This window comes from Fundulus heteroclitus, unplaced genomic scaffold, assembly GCF_011125445.2.
Source record: "Fundulus heteroclitus isolate FHET01 unplaced genomic scaffold, MU-UCD_Fhet_4.1 scaffold_137, whole genome shotgun sequence".
NCBI classification, from domain to species: domain Eukaryota; kingdom Metazoa; phylum Chordata; class Actinopteri; order Cyprinodontiformes; family Fundulidae; genus Fundulus; species Fundulus heteroclitus.
The window spans coordinates 72,811-79,466 of NW_023396549.1; the positions used below are offsets into that span (position 1 = coordinate 72,811).

Consider the following 6,656-nt stretch of genomic DNA (forward strand, 5'->3'; position numbering starts at 1 on the left):
ACTCTGTTGCCTACATAAATGGGGGGGGGTTGTTGTGTTAGTGAGCAATAAAGATAACAGCACTTTATTTCCATGGGGAGGTCTGAAGTTGTAGGAGGCCTATTGTACATGTTTCATTGTTGTTTTTTTGAATCCTCAAAATAAAAATTACACAAAAAACTAATTCCTTCATTATTCATCAACGCAATTAAATATAATATGTTAATATTGTTATGGAAGTTAAATTTAAAGCCTCATGATAGAGCAGTATAGTCATGTGGTGCTTTATTCTCTCCAGGATGTGCTGCAGGAAAAATAAAAATGAAACATGAATGCTCATTGTGTATTTGTAGCCTACTTAGCCACTTGATAGGAGGCTAAGATAGCTAATATAGACATAGCCTATGTTGCCTTTATTATAAGGCTTATATCAGACTTTTCAATTTTTGCGGCTCCAGACAGATCTGTTTTTTGTTTTTTTGGTCCAATATGGCTCTTCAAACATTTTGGGTTGCTGACCCCTGGTCTAAGGAATGTCCCAATCAGACACAAGCACCTCATCTCCGGGGAATAGGCCGCAGGAGCGGTTCCTCATATGAGGCGTGACTAGTAGCTAGAGCAAATGGGGCTACAGAGCCCTTACAAACAGTTCATGTGTATGGTGCATGGGAGCTAATAAATGCATTAAAAGAAAAACCATACATACACTGTAAAAAAAAAAAAAACTTAAAAAAATGGTAATATTCTGGCAGCTGGGGTGCCAGAAAAATACTGTGAAATAACAGATAATTACTTTCTCATAAAAATACGGTTATTTTCTATAATTAAAATACAGTTTCTAGTTGTAATTTTAACAAGTTTTTGTGTTATTTTCATCCTATTTTTAATGTTTAATTAGAAACAGTCACATTTTAAAACAATGAAATTACCTAGAAATATGGTAAATAAATGTTGTCTTACGAATAATACTGCTTAAATTCACAGAAATGTGCTGTTCTTAGCTGTTTTTTTAATGGAAAAAGGTTGTATAATAATTTATATTTGATGTAATATAACAGTTACCTGACTCCGCCAGATAGATTTGCTCCGCTTATCCATCTGGAAACCTTCCGTTGAAGTAATTTTGGGAAGGGGCGAAAATACTGGTTAGCTGATTGGCCTATGTTGGTGATAGACGGGCCAAATAAACCAATCAGATTCCTCGTCGCTCTGTTACGAGCGACGACGAAAACACAACCACAAGCCAAGTTACTCTTGCTGCTGCAGGTAAAGGCTCGTTAGCTCAGCAAAGAAATACTCTGTAATTCCGATAAAACTTGCTCGATAGCCACGCTAACGCTAGTTTCATCGGCTGAAGCCGCCATGTTGTTTAGACTGAACTGTCGCGCTTCCGGTTGCGTCACACCTCAACCCGCCTCAAAGCCAACGCTGACTGGACGTTCGTTTGGTGAACGGCTCCAAATTTTCTTCAACGGAAAGTAGCCAGACTGATCTGCGAGTGAAACCTTGAAAGCTCGCGAGATCAGGATGGTCTCACGAGGCTAATATAACAGTATATGGACACAAAATAATGTGATTCATCTTTCAAAACATGTTAAAAAAAATGTTGAAAAACGTGATCTTGGGTTTACAATTGCATTAATTATTATATTTGTTTTTAACATTTACTTAAACATTATGTTTTAAAACAATGAAATTACCCATAAAGATGGTAAATTAACATTATAAAATGAATAATAATGCTTAAATTTACAGAAATGTGCTATTAGTTGGTTTTAATGGCATTATTTTATGTAAAAAAGCTGTATATTACTTTTTATTAGATGTAAAGTAACAGTATACAACAGTATTTTTATTAATCTTTCAAAACTTAGGTGTAAATTTAGTTTTTTGTTTTCTTTTACATTGATTTCCTGAATATTTAACAGACTTTCAACTAAAACTATAATCACCTAATAACACCAGAATTATTTAAATTTTAAATGGTTTAAACCGGTTTTTGGCTAGTGGGAAAAGGGGCTTAAATGAACTGTTGTGCTTGAATGAGACTAAGCTGAACAACAATAGCCATAATTTCCCATTCTCTGTATTTTTATTTAACTGTAACCATTATTACAGCAATATTCAAAAAAATAAAAACAATTAAATTAAAATGACTGGTTCTAAAACAAAAAAAGGTAAAAAGAAAAAGTTGTTACCAATTTACAGTAACATTTCCATAACCTGGGTCAAGTAATCATACATCCAAAAGGCATCCATAACTTGGCCAAGTAATCCACATCATTGATAACAAAGCTACATAACAGCTTATGTGAAACCTCACTGGATATTAATCCATAACAGTCTGTAACTTGGACAAAGTATCCATAACTTGTGAGCACTTCTTATTCCCTCCACTCGCAGTCTGCTATTCTGGTGATCAGTATGAGAACCTTTGGACTGACTGCAAGTTTTCTTTTGGTGGCGTTCCACTCCACTTTTGATCCCTTGTCTGGATTTATCTTGAAGAGGCACCTGTCAAATGGAAAAAGAAAAAAGAAAAAAAAAAAAACTTTAGTCACTGTGGACTGTACTCTAATTGTTTTCATGGGTCGGTCTTTCATCATTCCATTTCATAACTCAATCAAAAAAAAAGAGAAAACAAGGTTGTTTTTCCTCTTACAATAAAATCAGAACATTCAAATTAAGTTTTTGATATTATTTTGTTATGTGATATTTGGATAAATTCAGGAAATTCTTGGAGACTTGTGGAAGTGCAGGTGCTTTACTTTCAGCCTACATGCACAGCAGAAAAGCCTGACCGGAGATCTGCCTGCCGACTGCAAGACAAGTCTCCTAGACCAGGCAGGAGCCAGCACCATCTTCAATAATGTCCCTTCAGGTCCATCTCAGCAGCTCCATGCTGCTTTTCTCCATGACCCAACTCCACCTCCTAGCGGGGTCTCCTCAGTGGCAGTGCTGGTTCCCGTCTGGTTTGAGTGACTCCTAGCATGAGTGTTCATGCGCAGCAGGCTGTCAGGCTTCCCTGCTGTGAATGTACGCAGCTAAACCTCCACAAACCTCCTCAGGTTTTTCAGGTTAGTACTGAATGTTTTATCTTTGGCAACCAAAGGTCCTTTTTGGAGTCTCCAAAAGAACACTGAGAAAATCGTATGTATGCCCACACAAAAATGACTCCTTAGAAGTCATACTTTATCCTAGACCTGGTAGTGGGTCTCAGCTGTGTTTCCAAGACGATATAAGTGATCAAGGGGGCAGAATGTGGTCATTTCCACACGTGTACAAAACCGCCCCCAAAGAAAATTAATATTCTACCCTTTGTTCCACACTGGCAGTTTATCACACAATCAATCTATTGGTACCATTCTACAGGGCCTCAGCTTTTCAGAAGAGGTCAGGCACTTGATTTAAGTCAAAGTATGTGGACACAGGGGCATTTTAAATAGGCAATGTGCAATTTTGAAGAAAAACAAAAAGGGGGGCGACTCGCACTGGGAGATAATATATATATATTATCTTATTTTGATGTATTAAATTGACTAGTGCTGTCTTACCTCTGTAAGAACTCCAAAGTTGATGCCTGGGCTGCTGGGTAAGATATGTTCATACAGTAGTACGAACCAAACATCAGCATAAAAGCATCACTGAAGATTCTGATGTGGCCATTCACAATGGTCTGGTCCACAGACAGCATGAAATTCTCCGCTGCCAAAGTCGAGTTTCCTGTTGTGTACAAGGACAAGAGAAAAGAGGAACATTTTGTGATAAACGGAGACAAAAGACCGCAACTTCCAACAACTATGATTTCAAGTCTCTCACTTTTTGTTGGCCGGTTTTCCATTTCCAGCTTTCTGATGATCTCAGATGGAATTTTCTGCCAAGGAATTTGAAATTTAAAATGCCAGCTGTAATCAGACTTTCGACGAGGTGTGATATCCACACTTGAACTACTTGTTGACCGCGGTGAACTTGTAGTTTCTAAGCTGTAACCACCTGATGAGAATACAGAAATAATACCCAAAAAAATGGGTTGTGGATGCACGTATGGAAAATTCTCCTCAAAATACCGTTTTCTGTTGTACTCTGTGGAAAGGGAGGAGCTGCAGGATCCATGAATATCAACATTATCTAGGGTCTCCAAAACATCTTCAATTTCAGTCTCAGATAGTTCAGTTTTTGTTTGAAGAGATGCTTTCAGTTGACTTTATGTGTGCTGCAGGCACATTCCATTAAGACTATTAATTTCTTCTACGATCGACTGGATTGTAGAGGAAGGGATAAGTTGTTTGGCCTGTAGTTTCATATAAAACATGCACAGATTTCTCATGTACAAACTTTCCATTTGTGCAAGGTCTGGGACATCTGCCTCAGGCTCATCAACAGCTGACCCTTTATCTGGCTGGCTTTCGGCAACAGAGGACTGAGACTCACTAGGAACTGAAAGAGGACAGTATGCACCAGAGATATGCAGAGCTGTGGGATTTTTGTGCTTCCTAGATAGGTGGGCTGTAAAAGATGAGGTCACTGAAAATGTTTTATCACAGTTTTTAAATGGGCATTGCACTACCTCTCTTCTTGAAGTGTGAGATTTTAGGTGACAGAGAAGGTCTTTAAGGTCATTCAACTGTTTCTGACAATGTGGAAGTTGACATAGAAAGGGTGCTTGCAAAGTTTGACACTGCAGCGCGTTAGATGAGCGTTGATGATGGCGGTAAACATGACATTTAAAAGCATTGTTATTTCTGAACTGAAACTCACAACTTTTCATATTCAACACGCATACTGATAATGTGGTTCATTTTTATGAAGCCCTTGATGCATCACATACCCTTTTAGGGTATTCACTGAAGCACCACAACTACGACAGGTGTACTTTTTTGACATCCTTAACTGCAGTGCAGTACTCACCTTTTCAGTTTACTCCATAAAATCTACTCACATCACTTATCTGCAGAAAGAAAAAAAAATATGAATCATGAAATTTGCCAAAATAGAAATAAATGCTATTGGTTGTAAAATAGTTGACCTAAACGGTGTTAGCCAATCTACCCCCAATAAAGATGATTGTTAATTTATCATTTACATATTTTTCCATATTGTTTTGAATTTAATGTTGACCAGTGACTAGTGTTGAAAGACAACTAAGAAAGAAAGTAACTGGTTGAAATAAACCATTACCAAATCTCAGTATAATTTATAAAAAGCGTATTAGGTCGAGTATGATTTTTTTTACCCAGTGTATTATTGATGTTAGAAAAATTTCAAAACCAAATTTTGAAAGTTACATGAAATTAAGCTTCCTATCCTAGCCAAATATACATTCATTTCAAGTCATACAGTGAAAGTTGTGGCCAAAAATCTAGTGAAAATGTAGAAGAGGCAAGAGGGTTAATAATCGATTATTGTTCATTGTTGCAGCTCTAAACAAATGTTCGTCTTTCTCTCCGCCTGTGTCAGTTAGATCACAAAAGCAAACGTAATGGCTCACTGTTAAGTGGTAAGCCAACGTTAGTGGCTGGTCGTGACAACGTTGATGAAACAAAACGAAGCATCTTAACATATTTAAAAAAAAAAAAGATGAAACTTCGTGTAAGAGAATGAGAGCGGGAGAGTGCGCGGGGCATAGCAAGAAAGGCTGCATGTATTAGTTAAGTCGCGCAAACAGGTGTTGTGCGCAATTGTGTTCCCCCGTGAAAATCTGTTCCCCATGTCTCGGAAGCGCGCTTTGCAGCCGTTTTCACTGCGCTTCCAATTGATTTCTCGGTAAAACAACTCCTATAATCATTTCAAGGTTGTAGCATTCAGTTTAATCGGCAGCTGATTACACCCCCCCCCACCGCCCCCCCCCCCCCCGCGAGCCGATGTCCGGGCCCCGCGGGTAGGGATGTTTTTTTCGGGTTGAACTGTTGTGAAGGCCGACCGCACAAGTGTACCCAGCGCACACATTTCTCCTTGGCAGTCTTGACTTTCGGGATTTTAATGAAGAAAACATCCTTCATATGCGGCCTATCAGCGTACATCGAGTCGCTGTTGCACGTTCCATAACAACAATGTTTAAAAAGCATGGTTAGGAGACGTCTTAGACTTGGAATAAGCAGTCGTTTTACCGAGCGAAACCAAGGGTAATGTACAGCTCTTTTACAGCGAAAGCGCGGAGGACAACGCAAGTTTGCCCTACCACGTGATATGACGTCACGTTCAAAAAATAGCTCGCTTGCGGAACGCCATTAACGTATCTATTTGAAATAGCGGGGACATAGGCTATTTGAGATGTTGAAAATGTGATGGAGGCGTACTGTAAACTAAACTAAAACTAGTAAACTACCACACAGTTGCTGAACTTGTGTTATTTCAGCTTTCAGCAAAGTTTAACCAAAGTCCTATACCTAGCTAGCGAACATAGCAGTTCCCATTCACGTTTAGTTCACTGTGCTAACGTTAGCTAGCTGGCTAGCTAGCGAATTTATTCCGTGCCCAAGAGAGTGTTTCATCGGCATCACACACAAGTAATGATAATAAAAATAGTACACAATATATAGTTACACAACGTGAAGACGCCAACGGTCATGCTTTTGTCATCATAGTTAGCTAACATGTCCACATGCTAGCGGATTTGGTGCTGACTGAGTCGGCTGAGAAGCATGATGGTAAATAAACCTAATGCTACTCAGCTTCAG

At 38.6% G+C, this 6,656-nt stretch overlaps 1 long non-coding RNA gene across 1 annotated transcript; it reads right to left on the reverse strand.

Moving 5' to 3' along the window:
* Positions 1-2,450: 2,450 nt before the first annotated feature.
* Positions 2,451-3,818, reverse strand: LOC118558624. Its single transcript, XR_004928388.1, has 3 exons — positions 3,799-3,818; positions 3,534-3,702; positions 2,451-2,493 (listed from the first exon to the last, which is right to left on the reverse strand). It is a non-coding gene; the product is annotated as an uncharacterized LOC118558624 (long non-coding RNA).
* Between the last annotated feature and the right edge of the window lie 2,838 nt (positions 3,819-6,656).